This window comes from Malaya genurostris, chromosome 1, assembly GCF_030247185.1.
Source record: "Malaya genurostris strain Urasoe2022 chromosome 1, Malgen_1.1, whole genome shotgun sequence".
NCBI lineage: Eukaryota > Metazoa > Arthropoda > Insecta > Diptera > Culicidae > Malaya > Malaya genurostris.
In genome coordinates this window covers 19050115-19070020 of record NC_080570.1, presented here as the reverse complement: position 1 = coordinate 19070020, position 19906 = coordinate 19050115, and positions in this window count along the sequence as shown.

Here is a 19906-nt window from a genome sequence, read left to right as displayed (position 1 = left end):
GGAGGCCCGGGACTTTTGAAAATCTCGGATGTTTAAAACAACAAAACGGTTAGTTGCCCGTCAAAAAACAAAACAAAAAATCAAACCAAGCTATCGCAAATTTGAACAAAATATGCTTACTTTAAACTAGAATATGGTTGATCCAAACAAATGATGGTTGTTTAAATCAAAACAGTGGTTGAATCAAACCCGAATTGTTATTGTCACTATTTCAACTAAAAAATTCGTTTGAATTACCCGGAATTTGTTTTTTTTGTAGTATTTTTCTCTGGTGCAGATAAAAGATCATATTAATCACATAAGTGACCTAATTGACAAATTGAATTTTCGTATAAGTGGCATAAATGGCACTCCCTACACTCTGGACCGGTACGACAAATGCCATTAATTTGGTACATATTTGATTCGTATTAATTCTCATCATTCCATAGAAGAAAAAAAACTGCGCACAGTTTCGAGACCGTGACATCCTTACGATAACCCACAACCAATTCAAGCCATCCTGTGTTTTGTGTATGTTTCAAAAAGGTTCAAGTTTTACACTTAATCAACCTTCAACTCAGCCCGCACAAAGAAAATCGTTGTAACTCTCAAGTGGTCCTCATTAGAACCGTATTTACAATAGTTTCCTTGACTTTTCCTCGCTATCCCCTGTTCCCTTCGCCACGAAACATACCACTCAAGGTGTCGTCACAGTTTGACGTCCCACATTTTGGCATGGGTGTGTGTGGCGAATCCTTGAAGTCTCGTCTTGACAACAGGGCAAAAAGAAAAGCGAAAAAAAAAACATCTACAATCTACTGGCTGCAAAGTGGCAGCTGGCCATGACCGTATCAATACCAACCTTTGCCAAAAGGAAGAAAAAAAATATATTAGGCAAAGCACTCTCGATTGATGGCCTATTTCGGTTTCCCTGCGAGAGAACCTGAGAGAGAAGCCACCGCAGGATGGGACAATCCTAGTAACAACAAAGCAAAAAAAAACTGTCATTTGTTTGTTGTTAATTTCGGGTACTGGCAGTCCATCGTCGGAGGCCGCAATCGAGGGAAAAGTGCCGTTAATTAGGTACACAATAGAGGCGATCCATCGAAGCTAGAGCTAGATACGTTGGTTTTGTGGTGAGGAACTTCCCAACCGCAGAAAAGGTGCATCATAAAATCAAAATTTATATAAATTGAAATTTATGACGGGTTCCTGTGATCTGCTGCTCTGTCAGAACCTTTTTTTTCCCTAACTTCAACTGCCGACTGACGGGGCAGTTTATGGCAGATTAATTACCTCCTAATTATGAGTGTATATTTTTTTACTTGTATGTATTGGTGCTAACCCAATACATACAAACCCGACTCTGGCAGATCTTCAAAAGATGATCGATCATCATTTGAAATGAATCCTTTTGAAATTTCACGGTCTGTCCCTGGTGGATTTATTTGCAAATAAGATGTCATTCCGGAGTTAATAATACCGAAATCAGAGGTAGATCATTTCGATTATTTCGTCCTTTGGTAAGACATCTGTCATTTGACGTGATTGATTGGTCACTTTTAAACTGTGATTCTTTTGGTTCTATTTCTACCTATCACACACGGGAGATATCCTGGGTAGTTTGGGAATTTATGGACTTTGAATGTGTCAATCTTTGAGAAAAATCTATAAATAATTTATAGCAATTTGGCTTCAGAAAATGCCAAAAAATACTGGAATCTTTCAGTTGAGAGATAAGAAATCGCATTCCTTGCAAAGTTCATATAAAAAAATCGGTTTTAATATACCTATTTGTGTCACTTCCTATTCCGGAGCTATAAGAGGTATAAGAGTCGTAACCGACAAAGCGAACTATATTTTTTATTCGCTAAACCGATGTCAACAATGTCAGGCTCGTTTGAAAGATACTAAACGTATTGGGTCATTGATCAAGTTTGAAGATGTAATGACTTCTGAGATATGGAGAAAGTGTCGTAACCGACAAGGCGCACTCCCCTCAATTTTTACGGAAAAGGCTAATCCGAATTCAACAAGCTTAAACTCATTTGAAAGCTACTATTGGATCATTGATCAAGTTTAATGGCACAAATGGCTGTCATTTTCGGTTCCGTAGATATAATGGTATAAGTGACTCAACCTACAAGCCACACTTTTTTTCTATCGGCTCAATTTTCTCGGAGATGGCTACTATTTGGTAAGTTTACAACGCTCATGAAATGTCAGTAATAATAAGCACAACGTTGTATGTTGAGTTCTTTTCGAAAAATTTAAGTCCATAGATAAAAGTGCAGTTTGTCGGTTGCGTCACTTATGCGATTTTATCTCCGGATCCGGAGGAGTACGCTATGCGCCATTTTTAAATGTTAAATAACTCAATACACAAAGCAAAAAAGACATTTTTGTCACTACGATCAATAAGTTTCTAATACTATTCGCTAATTCTGGAGAAATTTTCATCCAAATTTAGGTCGATCAAAAGTTATCTTCGAATGTGAAATAGTTCTATATTTTGAAAATTACATGCTTCGCTTCAATCAATGAAATCAGACTCTATCACGGTTGTTTCTTGGGCTCAAAAGACGATAAATCCAATTATTGTTTTTTTTTTACTAAAAATCTTCAAATCTTTTCGGAAACTTACCTCTATACCCTATGTCAGTACAGCATGTTAATACAAACGAGTCATTTGAGAAATGAAATATGAAAATCCTCATATCGCTATCGGTTGACTGAAGTACGATTCCACCTTTCGTCTTCGACTCTTCAGTGCCCAACAATTCAAAGTTCAACTTAGTAGTTCCTTTTTTTTTTGAGCACCGGAATTATTACAATTACACCGAAGCAAATTGTCCTAAGTTTCGTACGAAAAAAAAACTAGTACCTACACTCTAGAAAAAATTGAATTTTACAGGTGACTTAATCCCTCATACGATGTAATTCATAAAGACCTAATTTGTCAAATGACGGAACATTTTATTTGTAATGACTTAATGTTACCCCTTTATTTTACTGGTTTCGACTGTAACTTGCGTTACCAAACATGCTTCTGTGGCTCAGTCGATTATCAGACGAACTTGCGATCCAATGATTCTCGGCTCAAGTCGCGATGGTTGCTCTCAATATCCTTTATTTTTTATTTCAATGAATTTCATTTCATGGAGTTTTAGACACAATATTAAATGTTCTTCCACGTAAATTTGCGTGAATTGCGACGCTCCATTTATGTGCATTTAATAAGATGTAAAAAATTTTAAGTGTGTAGAGTTATCCGGAAAAATTGACTGGTTCAAAGAAAGTGCGGTTTGTCGGTTACGCCACTGTGTACCAACTCGATTAATGGCCTAATAGCAGCTTTCATCTTGTCGAATTGAGTCGAATGTAGTTCATCTTTGTGGGACATCGACCAAACGGCAGATTACCAGTTATTTTATATACTTTGCTATAGTGAAGAACAAAAATATTTTCTGTTCTTGCAATTCTCTGCATTCTAATCTCACTCTAGAGGATTGTGTACTAAACCGTCACTTATACCGTTATATCTCCGGAAACGGAAGTGACAGCCAACTAGTCTCGGATATTTGGATTCACATCCCAAGAGTAGCTTTCAAACGAGCCTAAGCTTGTTAAAATCGGTTCTTTGCATAGTAGTGTATGGGAGCGGGTCATTTCGCCGAAAGCCGATTCACCAATTGGGTCATTTTATCGAAAGTCGTTTCGCCGAAAGAGTAATTTGCCGAAAAAGGTCATTTCGCCGAAGGTCGTTGCATCGAACGGGCCATTTCGTCGAAAGTCGTTTCGCCAAAAAAAGTCATTTTACCGAAAGGGTTCTTTTCACCGAATGGGTCATTTCGTCGAAAGTCGTTTCGCCGAAAGAGTCACTTTGCCGAAAGGACAATTTCGCCCAAAGGATCATTTCGCCGAAAAGGTAATTTCATATAGCTCACATTAATATTTCAAAATTGTATATGCCGGCTAGTCATCAAAAATATTAATTTGTTATTGTATTTCCTGGAAAATCGATGTCGCGCAGTCACATAACCGAAGCCATGAAATGACTTTTTCAGCGAAATGTAATTCGGCGAAATGATCCTTTCGGCGAAACGGTTTTCGACGAAATGTTTTTTGACAAATTATTTTTTGACGAAATGACTCTCTAGTAGAAATGGCATCCGACGAAACGAATTTCGGCGAAACATTCAGAATTAATTTGGTGTTGAAAATTGATGGTCAAATTGTTCAACTGCCATTTCACCGAATAGTTCAATTTGGAGGTGAGTCAATTCGCCGAATGCCGACTGAAGCGAAGCCGCATTAGGCATTTTTTCATTTTCATTGATAGACACACCTATGCAAATGCTCTGATCCTTAGTAACTAATAAAGTTGACAAGTTTTATTGGGAACTCCGTTCATAAATCAATCTTTTTTCAGGAGTACAAGAATCAATGTTTATTCAGGAAGCCTAATTACAGGTCAACAAAACGCGCGTTAATGCCATCATCTTTCATTTGTCTTTATTTTAAATTAATTCCAATTACAATATTAAGACAATTGCAGGATTCGGCAAAATGACCCTTTCGATGAAATAAACCTTTCGACGAAATGACCCTAACCCCTGGCACTGAAGTCATAGTGGGTTCGTCCGACACTTCAGTCGAGACATGTCGATTCGATGCAACTGGTGGTTTGCAAATAGTATTCACTTTACGACTGCTTAGCGGTTTATTTTGAGCCGCTGAGTGGCGTTAGCAGTTCAACGTAAACTGCTAATGAATTGATAAGTCGAAGACGAACCATAATATTTTGTGTTTTACGTGAGCCGAAAAACCTGGGATGCTTATTCACGTGCTTTCATGGAAGAATTAGAGCGACACTGGCATAGGCTGATTAGACCATGAATGATTTTTAAAAATTTGATTCGTTGAATCGCAGGAGAAAATTTTCGTTGACTTGCTATCGCGCGTTCGAATTTTACTAATCCATATAATTTAAGTTTTTGGAAAAACAGGCAAAAAGTAAGCCTGTACAAAGCAATCGCGTTCATCTCGCTCTCAATTATCAAAAATATTCACTACGGGAAGATATCTTTGGATTGAAGAAACTGTATGTTGGATCCGATATTCTCAGCAAAAATTAAAAAAGAATGACAGATAGACTTCCGATGAAATGACCCGTTCGACGAAATGACCGAAATTTATCGAGACGGCTTCCAACGAAATAATTCGGTTGTAAAAATATATTTCGACGAAATGACTCGCTTCCAGTCGCCAGTGCCATTGACGGTTAATTACTTGAGCGTTGAGCAGTCTTTTATCAGAAACCACATCCGTCACGGTTTATTCGTAGCTCGAAATGAAATTTCAAAAAACTTTTAGATCAAATTGACTAAATATTGTTTCCGTCTAAAACATTCCATCCCGGAGATGTCGACAAAAAGTACACACGGGAATGAAACGATCTCTTGTGAGAACAAAGTATACAAAAATGTGATTAGGAGGAGGTTTTATGCCTAGGAGAGAAAGAGATTGTGAACACTTTAACAATCTGCCTAAGCACGGATAAGCAGAAGGCGAACAGTGAAGAAATCGAAATAATATATGTTCATGTTCTATACTTTCAAAAGGCTTTTCCCTGCTCAAAAAAGGGCAAATGAATGAGTTTATGGTTGTTATAAAAAATTCATATTCAGCTGATGAAAATATATTTGTATTTTTAGTTTATGAAAATATATTATAAAAAATTAGAGAAACCACGAATCATATGCAGTGCCTAAACGAGAAAATGAAAACTCACAGAAAAAAATGTTTATGAAAAAAGAATGTCTAGAGAGACAGGACTTGAACCTGTATTCTATGCTATCCGTGCATACACATTTTCCACGCAGATTACGTTAGATTACAGGAGAAACCTTTTCTGGTTAGGAAATGAATGATAGTCGCTGAGGGCCAGGTCTGGAGAGTACGGAGGATGGTGGACCAATCCGTACCGCAAACGTTACTGTTTTGTCAGGACACGAAAGGCGGACACGATTAGTTGTTATGCAAACAATACTGTATAGATTGACATGGAATTTGGTATTGAGCCATCCAGAGCCTGGTTCTCAACAGAAAATATACACGATTCGAAACTATTCACGTCTTTTCTGTGAGAGGCCCGGGACTTTTCATTCCAAGTAGTAATGATAATTTGATTAGTTAGAAAAATGAGACATCCATTTTAGCTTCACTTCACTTTTATCATTTTCAGAACAATGGACCCAAAAAAATTTCCTGAGTGAATTTATCATTACTTCTTGATGGAAATCAGCTCTGCAATGGCTTCAAATGTTTTGTCCGAACTCGGCTCCATAAAAAAAAACTATTTGTAATTCGGTGGCTGAATTTTAATCGTACAGACACCGATGATGGCGAACGTTCTGGTCGTCCAATGGTTATTTAGTAGATTTACGATTTTACATAAAAAATTGACCACGAGAAAACCTTTTCCAAAGCATTAGGCCATGTTTACAAGTAATAAATCTGTTTTTTTGCTTCGATATGTGACAATGGATGACACATGGATTCATCTATGATTTATTGTAGTCTTGTTCAGACGTAGACTCGCCTTGAGCTAGTTTTAAATTTGATCAGTATCTTACGTGGAAAACGGTGAAAATGTTACCGTAGAGACGGGACTTAAACCCATAGCTAGCTCCTACCCGGCGAAATTATTTTACCAATTAAACTACCCTGCATGTGAAAACACATGAAGAGACAGCCTAATTGACTAGAAGAACCGAGCATGCTTCGATTCACTCGGGCGCCACATCATCCTATTACAGTCCTATCTCTATAGAAACCCATACATGTCGCATCGCAATTCTATCTTCACTCACTTTGCCGTCAGACGCTGACTTGAGATTTTGTTTTTGGATTCAATACTTTTCAATACTGTTTCTAAATAATTACTGAAAGTTACCAAGCTCGGAGATTATCAATAAGCAAAATCCAAAAAAAAGAATCTTTCACGGTCCCTCGATAAACCGAAGTAGGACCACAAATTTCGTAGCCCGAGCCCCGGTTCCCAACAAATTACCCGTGACGAAATCGAAAATCAGCCGCCGAATGCTAATTGCGCCACAATGGGACCATAAATTGCACCGCTCCACCAGCAGCAGCAGCCCGGTCGGCCTCATTCGGTCGGATAAGTCCAATTATTTAACGATGTCAGCATATTAAATTTATGTCAAATTTGTAACCGCGCAGCAGCACCCCTCCGCCACCGCCTCCACAAGGCAAATTCAATTTGGCAAATGATATCGCACCACGTTCACGGATGCCATCGTTTTTTTTTTTGCGGGCAGCGGCGGTAGGTTCCGAAGACTGCCGAAAAAACCACCAAGGAAACTAGCTTTGAAAAACCCCACAAATTAATAAACGATAATTTATTGACACTTGCCGAAGGTCACAGACTTTAAGCTTCTTAAGGCGCGTGAAGATCGATAAATAATACTAATACGATTTTTAGGAAGCCAGCTTGATTCCATCTGGGCGGCGGCAACGGCGGCAACCCGAGTGCACAAAGAGACCACGTTTATATTGTAAATTGATTGCAGCTTAAGTAGAGAGAGTCTCATCTGAGACGAATGTGTGCAGCTGAAAATTATTGCTCGAAAACGAAAACATTCCTTTTTTTTTTAAAAAGTGCTATCTCGGAACCCGTGGCGAATTCGGCGGCATTGTCGTCCGGCAATCCGTCCGAAGTCCGAAGGTTTAATGAGGTTCACCGGAGGAGACTGGACGACTCGGGATGACACCCTTAAAATTCTTGTGAATCCTCCGCTCAATGGACAGACAGGACAAAGGTTCGGGAGGGCGCAAATTGCCAAGTGCCAAAACAATGCAATTGGACCGATGGGCTCTTGAAAACGCCCCGGGAGTTCTGTGTGCTGATGCTTACGGCGCAGTAGGCGGAGGCCTCGTCCCCGTCCCGTTGTTGTTGTTGTTTTTGTTGGTGCCGTTTGGCAAGGTGGTGTATGTTCTCCTGCTCGTAAAATGGGAACAATTACACTCTTTAGTTTTGTTTGGCACTCTCGCCGGGCGCGAAGGTACGGGCGAACAACAAAGCATGCCATGCCGCAATTTTAAGGTGCTTCAGTTTTTTTTCGATATTTTAGTTTCTGGTCTTTGTCATACTTACCCTGGTGTCGGGTGTAATTAATTTCGTTCCAGGGGTGTTTCGGAGAATGTTCAGTTTTGTTTTGTAGATAAGAACAAATTGATTGTTACAATGGATTCCAGTTTATCCAATACTTGTACTCTGATTGATTTTGAGTATCATTTGAATCGGGTCGATGGTTGAGGAGGTATGAGCAAATTGTTCTCAGATGGTCAAGCTATTTATTGTTTCAAACCGGGCATTTCGAGGTAAATTTTTCTACTCTATGATTACTAACTCCTAACTCCGTTCCTACCTGTTATACGGCGTAAAATCAGCTACAATCCTATCGATTGTCTATCGATTAGCACCTTGCATCCCACCGTGAGTGATTTCTGACGGTTGAAGCTATGTGAACGCAGCTTCGAGTCAACTGTGTGGGAAATATTAACGCTTCGAGTTGTTGCCGAGCTGTAATCTTATTTGTCCTCAGAGGCAAAGGTTAGAGAGAAAGCATTCCTAGAGCTTTCTTCTTTCTGAGATTACGCTGATGTCTTTCTTTATGCGTGGAAAACGCCTGCCGCCGCCTAAAAAAACGCAATACTAAACGATTTTTTTATGCCAACTATTTTAGAAACGCATGTAACGTCCAGACCTGATGTAGTCTCAAAAAACTTTGAGACATTGAGAGTCAAATTTTGAAACTTCCGAAATCAATTTTGGTTTTGATACCAAATGTCTTAAAAATGCATGAAACGTCGATATCCTGTGCAATCTCAAAAAACAAATTCAAAGAACTCGACTTTGAGACTGAAAATTTTTCAGATTTCCGGGTGTTTTTGTTGATCCCAAATGTCTTAGAAACGCATGAAAGGTCCAGATTTGATGTAAGCCCAAAAAAAATTTGAAAGGGTCGACTTTGAGACTGAAAAATTTTGAGTTTTCCGAAATCGAAAGTTTTTTGATGACAAATGTCTTAGAAATGCATAAAACTTTGAGATCTTATGTAATCTAAAATATTTTGTTTTTTTTGAAAAAGTCGACTTTGAGCCTGAAAAATTTAGAGACTTTCGAAAGTTTTTTGATGACAAATGTCTTAGAAATGCATGAAACTTCAAGATCTTGTGTAATCCGAAAAAAAAATTTTTTTTGGAAAAGTCGACTTTGAGATTTTGAGATTTCCGGGAGTTTTTGTTGATCCCAAATGTCTTAGAAACGCACGAAACGTCCAGGTTTGTTGTAAAATCAACAACAAATTTTGAAAAGGTCGACTTTGAGACTGAAAAGTTTTTAGATTTCCGAAATTCGAAAGTTTTTTGATGACACATGTCTTAGAAATGCATGAAACGTCGAGATCTGGTGTAATTTGAAAAAAAAAAAATTTTCTTTGACAAATTCGACTTTGAGACTGAAAAATTTTCAGATTTTTAAAATCGAACTTATTTTGATGCCAAATGTCTTAGAAATGCATGAAATTTTTTTTTGAAAAAGTCGACTTTGAGACTAAAATATATTTTTGAAAAAAATCGAAGATTTTCAAGTGTCACAGAGTTGACTTAAAAAAATTCGGGATATCACCAAATCTCGACATTTGATGCATTTCTAAGCCAAACAAGAAAACTGGGTGACTTTGAAAATTCGCGGGAAAATCCGCGTAACTTCGGAAATCCGTATAAAAAAGCCTTGTAAAAAAACCACATGAAAAACCCGCGTAAAAAGAATCTCAGTATTTTTGCAATAAATTAAATCAATTCAATGAAATATCTGCATCCCTTCGAATATGTGGAACAGAATAGAATATCATTATGCGCACTCGAACTTGCAAAATTCTCCCATGCGTGCGTGGAACTGCTCAGTTTTAGAGCTACCCTGGAACGAGAGACGAGGTTAATTGTCTAATAACCTTTAGTTATCGGGCAAACGGAGTGTTCATTTGCTTCACGGTATGTCAGGAACATGAACTTCTAGCTTGACGCTTTTGCTACAAGACAAAGGTATTGCTATTAGATTTAGAGCCTGAAGGTAGGTAATTTTGTTGAGAACCATTTCATCGAAAACGGTTTTTTCGCCGAAAATCATTTTACCGTACCGTAAGCAATTTCACCGAAAATCGTTTTGCCGAATTAGCCAAAGCCCCGCACATCTGTCTAGGTTTGCTCGTTTTTTGGTTTATCTAATGGCTTGGTGAAATCCATACGAGTGATAGATAACGAGTTCGGGAGGAAGATGGATGCAGTTCTTTGCATTTTCTGAATATCTCAATTCAATAAATTGTCTCTTAACGATTTTAGTTTTCCTCTCAAAGATATAGACGAATAACGCGCTAACTCGAACAAATGCTGACTGATTATAGTCGAAAAATGACAAATCCTACAATAAAAATTATTGTACATGTGATTTTCCCAGAATCAGTTGAATTTTCGAATAAAAAAATGCAAAAATTCCAAATCGAGTTTAAAGTCTTTTTATCAAAAACTAAACTAAACTAAAAGTCATAATTACCCAAGAATCCAATGGAACCAAGATTCTGAAGAATACTCTTTTGCCAATTGCCCGAAGTAGCAGAGGACCCAACTTTGTTTAACGTTTGTTTCTAATAGCTATAATGGAAAACGAACACCGTGACAAAGCGGGTGCTGTCTACTTTGAGTACAATCATCTTTCTTGTACATGTTTTCGTCTTCCAACGAGAAACTGACCGAGTAACTGGGTCTGATGCTATCAAATCAAATCTTTCAACCGGTCCTCTGCTAGTGTCTGGGAAAAGCTAGGTAATAATATTGCCCGTTTACTGAACTTTTTAATGCGGTGCGAATTAATACAATCTTTAAATAGTTCAATGGAAGTTTACAGTCAAAAAGGCGGGTCTAACGAGACAAAAAATTCATCGAACTGATTTTAATGGAAGAAAATACGACACGAGCTTGATTTTCGGTTTTCACAAAAACCGAATCGTTAAACAAGGTCGGAGTGAATTGTCCTTCTGCAGAATATTGTTGAATATAATTACCACAGGTTTAGTGCACAAAGTATATCAACCCATAAGTTTCACTCACTGTTGAATATATTTGGTTGCGATTTGATGAGAAGAATCAATTATATAGTTAGAATAGCTACAGTTTTCACTTAGTTTTACCTTCAGTTTACATTTGTACAAACGCTTTGATAGTTAATAGTTAATAGTGTAAAATAGTTTTTCAGCCCAAGTAACAATTATTGTTACGCTAGCTTGTTTGTGACTAGTATGCAACCAGATATTTGAGTGATTGTTACTAACATCTAACCACTTGCATGACTCAAAAAGCGCAGTTTCTACTAGTTGTCAAGTCGGTTAAAAATAAGTTGTCGTTACGTTGTAATGCCATACTGAAATAACTTATCTTTTCATAACTTGAAAATAACTTGTTTTCAAGTAAACTAGTTGAAACTTAGTCACCATCGACATTATAAACATTAAATGAATCCAGAATACTTTTCTATCATCAATAAAAAAGCAGAAGAGTACTTTAAATCACAAACTTGATACAATGTACAAATTTCACAACGATTTTAAAACTGTCGTGCGGAATTCAATTTTACTTAACTGTTTTTTATGCGCCTTCCATCAAAATCTGTTTATAAAGATATAAAAAAATAAACAACAAAAAAACGCTATGTTCAGAATGCTCAAAATTTTTCCAAGTAGAGTGATTTCTCATCATTTTAAATACATATATCATGAGAATTATAGAATTATCACAATCGATGTTCAATCCCTATATTATTTTCTTCGTGTTTATGACAGTGCATAGAACAAAAATGACTATTCTGCCTTTTACAATTTTCGGCAAAAAGTAGTTTTGAAAAAAGGAATATCCTGGTTTTATTTATGTTTCATACACTTCTTGAAACTCCATTTTGTGTTTGCCATATTCAAGCCAACAAAGGTTGTTTTGTTTGGATTTTCGTTATCATAACTTTGGGAAAACCTACCGATAACTATCTGAATCAATGAAGGAATTATATGTTGTAATCTCATAATATCTAAGTTATTACTACATGAATTCACATAGTAACGATTTACATATACGCTTACGTTTTAATAATGGTTTCGCAACCTTTTTTCAACTAGTAGCTAAAACCAAAACTGTGATTAAAGATATGTTAGAATCAAGTAAGGATAACTTGCAAATGATAGCTAGTTCAATGTTTATGTTATAAAGAAACACTGCTGTCGCCTTGTTTTAACCAGCATAACATAAAAAACATCTTCGTGTTCTTGTTGCAACATAGTTGGGCTAAGTGGTATCAGAACTAGTTACGGGTTGCCAATATTGGAGTCAAATAAACTTATTTTCAACTAGTAGCTAGAAATGAAGTTGTGATTAAAGATATGTTTGGATTAAGTTACGATAGCTTATAATTTATAATTAATTCAATATGACAAAAAGATGTGGTGATTTGAAACCTAAATAACTATTTCGTAACTGGTAATGTTATGAAAAAACATTGCTGTCACCTTGTTTTAACCAGTATAACATTAAAAACATATTCGTGCTCTTGTTGCAACATAGTTTGAACTTAGTCGCATCAGAACTAGTTGCGGATTGCTGCTTGGGAGGCACTCTGAGGACCATAAATGAATTTGAAAAATCCAATGAAGAAAATGAATTAGAAAAATCCAATGAATGAAATGAAGATGGAATTATGAATTCATCCGTTGTTATTTTGAATAGGAAATAATTCAGTTGTTGGATTTTTGGTCAACCAAACGGCTGTGATCACTATCGTCTTTCATTTATTTTAAATCAATTGAAATACGATATTAGGACAACTGTACGATTCGACGAAAGGGACGTCTTTCGGCGAAATGGTTTTGACGAAACGGTTTTCGGCAAAAAAGCTTCCGGCGAAACTACTTTCGGCGAAATGGCTTCTGGTGAAACGGCCCACTGCAAAATTGCTTTTGGCAAAATGGCTTTCGATGAAACGGCTCTGAACGAAATGGCTTTCAATGAAACAGCTTTAAGTTAAATTGCGTTCGGCGAAATGACCGTTTTCGAAGAAATGACTTTCGGCGAAACGGCTTTTGACGAAAGGGCATTTGACGAAACGGCTATCGCCGAAACAGCTTTCGGCGAAACGGCTTTTGGCGATACGACTTTCGACGAAACGGCTCTCGGCGAAACGGTTTTCGGCAATTTGTCTTTCGGTAAAGGGTTTTCAGCGAAACGGCTTTTGGCGAAATGGCTTTCGACGTAACGGTTTTCGGTGAAAGGATCTAGACCAATAAATGGAATTTTCAGGAAAGCATATAGTTTCACTTTTATGGGCTACTCTGGCCGGAAGTGATTTCAAACTGAAATCATAATTTTAAATAAATAATAAATCATGAATTACTGATAGTATTTCCTATTGTTTCCCTCAATATAGTTTGGGATTTTCAAGGTTAAAAGCAGATGTATTGATGACAAATTTTCATCCGTTTTTTTCGGAAACTTTCTTCTTTCTGGCAATCTTTGAATGAAATTCATGGTTTTTTGAGCTCCAGAAGTGATGTGAAACGTGGTCCGGTAAGAGCGTTCTGCATTGATTGAATCGTGTGGTAGTCGAATAGCGCCACCCCGCCTAGACTATAGGGCTGGTGAAGCATTCGCTATAATCCAAACCGTTGTTGTTCCAATTCGCAACATGTGCCCAAGCGCTTTCTTGTTAAACAAAAATGGACTCAAATCTGAACTAGTGTAATTATATAGTGATAATGCGATGCAGAGAAGACCTTTTTAAATGCCGCTCCAGCGATTTTTTGGACTTGTTACTTCGCCGTATGAAATCACTCGCATTCAACTCGTACGGCCTCTAATTTCCAACCTTTTGAGTGAACCGTAGGTGTGAGGATATGATTGGGGGCCAGTCCAATTTTTACGTTATGGACGAATCCTCATGTAGCGAAAGTTGGAAAGTTGGATGCTTACTTCGAGACCCAACATCTCTCCTCACCTCTCTGCATGGACATGGGATAGGCACACTTGTTTTTTTTTCTATAAGTACGTATATAAGTGAAAGATTCAATTTGGTCAAATTCATTACTAAATACTGGTAGTTTCAATCAAGCCTGAACCATCAGCATTTATTAATTAAATAGATAGATGATAAACTTGACAATATTCCTATCTGCCAAATACAATCAGCTCTTCTAATTAAACAATTGTTCGTTCACATCCAGCAGCCAATCTCCAATTATGGACTCGCTAATCCGAAGCTCAGCATCTCATCCAATTAGCAAATGTAGGAGACCCTAATCGCGACTTTCGCTATTTTATGTTTTCCGTTTAATTCTGGAAGAAATGTTCATGTTTTTAGTCCTTCCAGGTGCGATAGTTTCCGTTCAGGACAACACTCATTGCTAGTGGAACGAAACTATATCCTTATACCCTGGGGCCTTCAGCTTCACCTTTGCAGGCTGAGGACCAAAGCTGCTATCTGATCCTTTACGTTTCGCGTTATCAAAGGATCACCACCGATTCCATAAGGGTCCGGTCCGGTCCTAGCTGATAGGGGCGCCATCATTCGCTGGTCCAGCACATGACTGCGCAACACTGCGAACTAATCGGTTACGAAAGATCTCCCCTCTCTAGCCTGGGTTTTAGTCCTTCTTAGGTTCGGCTTGCTGCTGCTGACGAGGGGCGGGGGCATTCGTCGCACCAGGGAACGGTTGCTCGGTTGTTTTGAGCAAACAAAACACCTCGTTAGAAGCGGATTATGATTGGAATCTACTGATAACGATGCGAAATAAAAGTGCAAAACGCATAACCGGAAGCCGGGAAAGGTTGAGTTTTTCGATGGAAATTTTAATGGCCATGATTTTCGTTTCCCTCTACGAGCCTGTGCTTTATCTGACTACCGGGGATAGAAAGCATAATCGTTTTGTGTGTACTTTTATGTTGTGGAAGATAGCTGTTTTGAATGGAATCACGGGATTTTTATTGCGCCTTCACGGTAATAATTCAATTCTTCGCAGATGAATGTGCGCTTCTAATCTACGTATCTCGATTGGGACTTTCAGTCATTAATTTTAATCAAGCTACTGGGACCTGATGCGGGGGATGTTATGCCTGAAAAATGAAATTTCATTTCAACGATCAATTGGTGGTACAGAAAATAATGCGCTCTGGAAGTTTGATTGTAGAAGCTTGAATTGAAAAAATAATTCAGTCGGAACCTATCCACCAAATCGGCACCGATCTTTGATCGTCCGTTCCATAGATCCCGCGCTGCACCCGAGCACAATTGATAGATCATTGTTGCGGAACAGTGCGTGTGTATGGCGACGAAACATTCCTACCCATTCAGAAGCGATAAATTTTCCAATGGTTGCACCAGGTCTCACCTCAGCTGACCTGGGCATCACGACGTGGCCATTGCGGCCGTGCCACCAGCCCGCGTTATCCGTAAATACCCACTCCCCATGGCCTCTTTTCGGCAGAATACGGACGCGCTCCTCATCAACCAGAGACCGCACTCGCTTGCTCGCTCGCTCACGAAAGACTTCTTTCTTGCCCGTCTCCGTTTGGAGGGTTTTCTTTGCCTTCGAACATATGTTTTGACCGCAAAATAAATCATTGGATCATGCTTACGACGCGCAACCAGTAAAGTGAAACTTTCAAAGCCGATATATCGACAGCCGGCTTAGGTAGGTAGAAGTTCATGCTTCGGCCCGGGTTCGATTGGTTGTAAGGGCAGGGAGGCCAACTTTTTTTTGTCGTGAATACGACTTACTTTACTATGGGGTGCCTTTTAAAAATTTACCCTCTGACAGAGTGATAAGTTTTTGATCGTGAATATCTTTTTTTTGAATCTAACGAATCAACATAATTTTTGCTACATGCCATCGGAAATATGATCACAATTTTATGATGAAATATTCAGTTGTGTGACATAATCTCAAATAGTTCAAAATTAAACTTTTCTGAAATGTTTGGTATAAACGAGTATCAAAGAGGATAATTCATATGGCGCGTTTGCCTTTCTCGTATTTTGAAAGCTCATAGCTCAGTGATCTGTGGAAGGATTTATATATTCTAACTACCAATAGAATCGAAATTTTTCAACTTAAACGTGTATAGCAACATCATTGAAGTATTTCAATAGTACACTATTGAAAAACCTGTCTCATTTGACCCATGTCAACATCAGCCAATCAGAACGCGTTCTGAGGAAGAGAAGAAAATAGCTGCTGCTGTACAACAAATCGTTCAAGAAAAATGTTCCGAAAAGTGGTGAATATCGTAGTGAGTTCCTCAATTTGGTCCTTCTGAAAGGCAGGAACAGCAGTTTTTTTTGCAATGAAATGCAAATCCGAAATGAAATAATCGACATTAAAATTTTGTATGCGGCTGCTTTCATAGCCGTTTGGACCGCGCATTAGTGAAATAGCTACAAACGAAATCAGGTAAAAACAAACCTCTCAACAAAAATTGGATCAGTTTGGATTCTGTCGCCACTGCGAGCAGATGTATTTTGGGTCGTTTGCAAAGCTAGCTTCGCTTCCGACAAGAGCGATTACATCACAGCTGCCAGTCATTTGCATGGGTGAAAAAGCAACGGTGGAGAGCATTACACAAAATCAGTCGTTCTAATGGCTCTAAATGTTTTCTAAAGAACTATTAGGATTTGTTGTTCGCAAATCGAAGGCAAATATCCTCAGTTTTGTGCAAATCTAGAACAGTTTGTTTAGATTTGTGCTCTTTTCGCTGCGTGAAAATCACAGTAATCTAGATCAAGTGAAGCTTTCTTTGTTTTTCGAAAAATGTGAAAAAAGGGAATGCTTGCATAATTCATACAATTGATCAACTAATTGATATTCGGAAGTGTTAAGTTGTTTTCGTATTCACGACATCCGGTTATGTCTTTGACATTACCCACCCGCCTTTTTAAATTTTATTTTCAACTTCATACATTTTTAGTTTTCGAACAAAATTGACACGAATTTAGAAACAGGACTTAAAAAATTTCTAGAATGAAAATCAAAAGTTGAACTGTCAAGTTTATAAATAGCCTATTACTTATTAATTTTGAAAAAACGGGTTTAAAAACATGGAGATCAATTCAAATCTCATGCAAAACAATTTTTTGTTCTAATATTAATACTATAGTCGTTAACTTTGCATACCTTGTTTTATAAATATAAAAAATAGGTATAGAATGTACTGTCTTTTCGTACTGTTTATTTTTGTACTGTTTTTTTTGTACAGTCTTTTTTTGTACTGTCTTTTTATGTTGTCTTTTTTTATTATCTTTTTTATACTGTCTTTTCTATACTGTATTTTTTACTACCTTTTTTGGTACTGTTTTTTGTACTGTCTTTTTTGTATTATCATTTTTGTGCTGTCAGTACCTTATTTTACTGTCATTTTTGTACTGTTTATTTTTTTTGCATTGTTTTTTTTTTATTCTGTTGTTTTGTACTGTCTTTTGAATACTACTTTTTGTACTGTCTTTTTATTATCGTTTTTATACTGTCGTTTTTGTACTGACTTTTTTACTGTCTATTTTGTACTGTCTGTTTTGTACAGTCTTTTTCACTCCCTTTTTTGTACTGTTTTTTTCTGTCTATTTTGTACTGTGTTTTTGTACTATCTTTTTTGTATTATTATTTTTGTACTGTCTTTTTTACTGCCTTTTTGTACTGTTTATTTTTTTACATTGTTATTTTTCATACTATCTTTTTGTACTGTATTTTTAATACTGCTTCTTTGTACTTTTTTTTTATTATCGTTTTTATACTATCGTTTTTGTACTGACTTTTTATTGTCTTTTTTGTACTGTCTGTTTTGTACAGTCTTTTTCACTCCCTTTTTTGTACTGTTTTTTTCTGTCTATTTTGTACTGTGTTTTTGTACTATCTTTTTTGTATTATTATTTTTGTACTGTCTTTTTTACTGCCTTTTTGTACTGTCTTTTTTGTATTATCATTTCTGTACTGTCTTTTTTACTGCCTTTAATTTTAATTTGAGCAAATTGTTCTCATAATCCACTAAGAATCGGTTGCAAAAACGGCTCAAATAGATTTATTATTTGCTGTCATTTTTACTGCCATTTTTGTACTGTTTATTTTTTTGCATTGTTATTGTTCATACTATCTTTTTTGTACTGTCTTTTTATTATCGGTTTTATACTGTCGTTTTTGTACTGACTTGTTATTGTCTTTTTTGTACTGTCTACTTTGTACTGTCTGTTTTGTACAGGCTTTTTTCACTGCCTTTTTGTACTGTCTTTTTGTTCTGTCTTTTTGTACAGTCTTTTTTGTATTATCATTTTTGCACTGTCTATTTTACTGCCTGTTTTTGTACTGGTTATTTTTTTGCATTGTTATTTTTTATACTGTCATTTTTGTACTGTTTTTTATATTATCGTTCTTATACTGTCGTTTATGTACTGACTTCTTTACTGTCTTTTTTGTACTGTCTATTTTTTACTGTCTATTTTGTACTGTCTGTTTTGTACAGTCTTTTTCACTCCTTTTTTTTTGTACTGTCTTTTTTGTATTATCATTTTTGTACTGTCCTTTTTACTACCTTTTTTGTACTGTTTATTTTTTTGCATTGTTATTTTGTATACTGTATTTTTTGTACTGTTTTTTTAATACTGCTTTTTTATGGTGTTTACACTGTCGTTTTTGTACTGACTTTTTTACTGTCTTTTTTGTACTGTATATTTTGTACTGTCTTTTTGTTCTGTCTATTTTGTACTGTCTTTTTTACTGTGTTTTTGGAAGTGTTCTGTTTATTTTTTCATTGTTTTGTTTGTACTGTCTTTTTCATGCAGTCTTTTTTGTACTGTTTTTTTTACTATCTTTTTTAAACTGTCGTTTTTACCGTCTTTTTTATACTGTCTATTTTGTACTGTCGTTTTAGTGCATATTTTGTACTGTCTTTTTTGTACTGTTTCTTTTTGTACTGCATTTTTTATTGTCTTTTTATACTGTCTTTTTTGTACTGTCTATTTTGTACTGTCTTTTTAGTGCATTTTTTGTACTCTCTTTTTTGTACTGTTTCTTTTCGTACTGCATTTCTTATTGTCTTTTGTATACTTTTTTTGTACTGTCTGTTTTGTAATTTTTTACTCCCTTTTGCGTGCTGCTTTTTGTCCTTTGTGAACTGTCGTTTTTGTACGGTTTTGCACTATTTTTGTGTATCTTTTTTCTGTCTTTAATTTATTGTTCTGTTACACTGCCTTTTTATTTGTACAGTATTTTATGTACTGTGTTGTTGTACTGTCATTTTAGTATTGTCTATTTTTGTTTTATCTTTTTCGTCCCGGTATGTAATGGCAACAAAAGTCTATTGAATGAGATGGGATATATTGACAGCCAATGGTAATAAATTTCTATTTCATCCTATAAAACTCGATTGAAAGAGTAATTTTACTGCACTGGTCCAGAACCCGTATGACACGTTCAGCTGTTATTCAAACACCAGTGATTGTCATGAAATTTGATATTGGGCCATCTAGTGGCTTGTTATCAGCAAAAAATATAAACGGTTCGAAACTATTCACGTCTGTTCTGTGAGAGACCCGGAACTTTTCTTTCCATCTAGTATAGCCTTTTCAAGTCCAATCTAAAACGATTCGGAATAACCTACCGTCAGATTTCTTGTCGTGATAAAAAGCACTATTAACGTGATTTTTCCTATGCTGCAAAGTAAATGTCACGACTGTCAAAACTGAAAATGCTCGGAAAAAATGTTATATACGAGAGAAAAAAGTCCATACCTCCAAATTGCCATTGCCGGTAATATAGAAGTT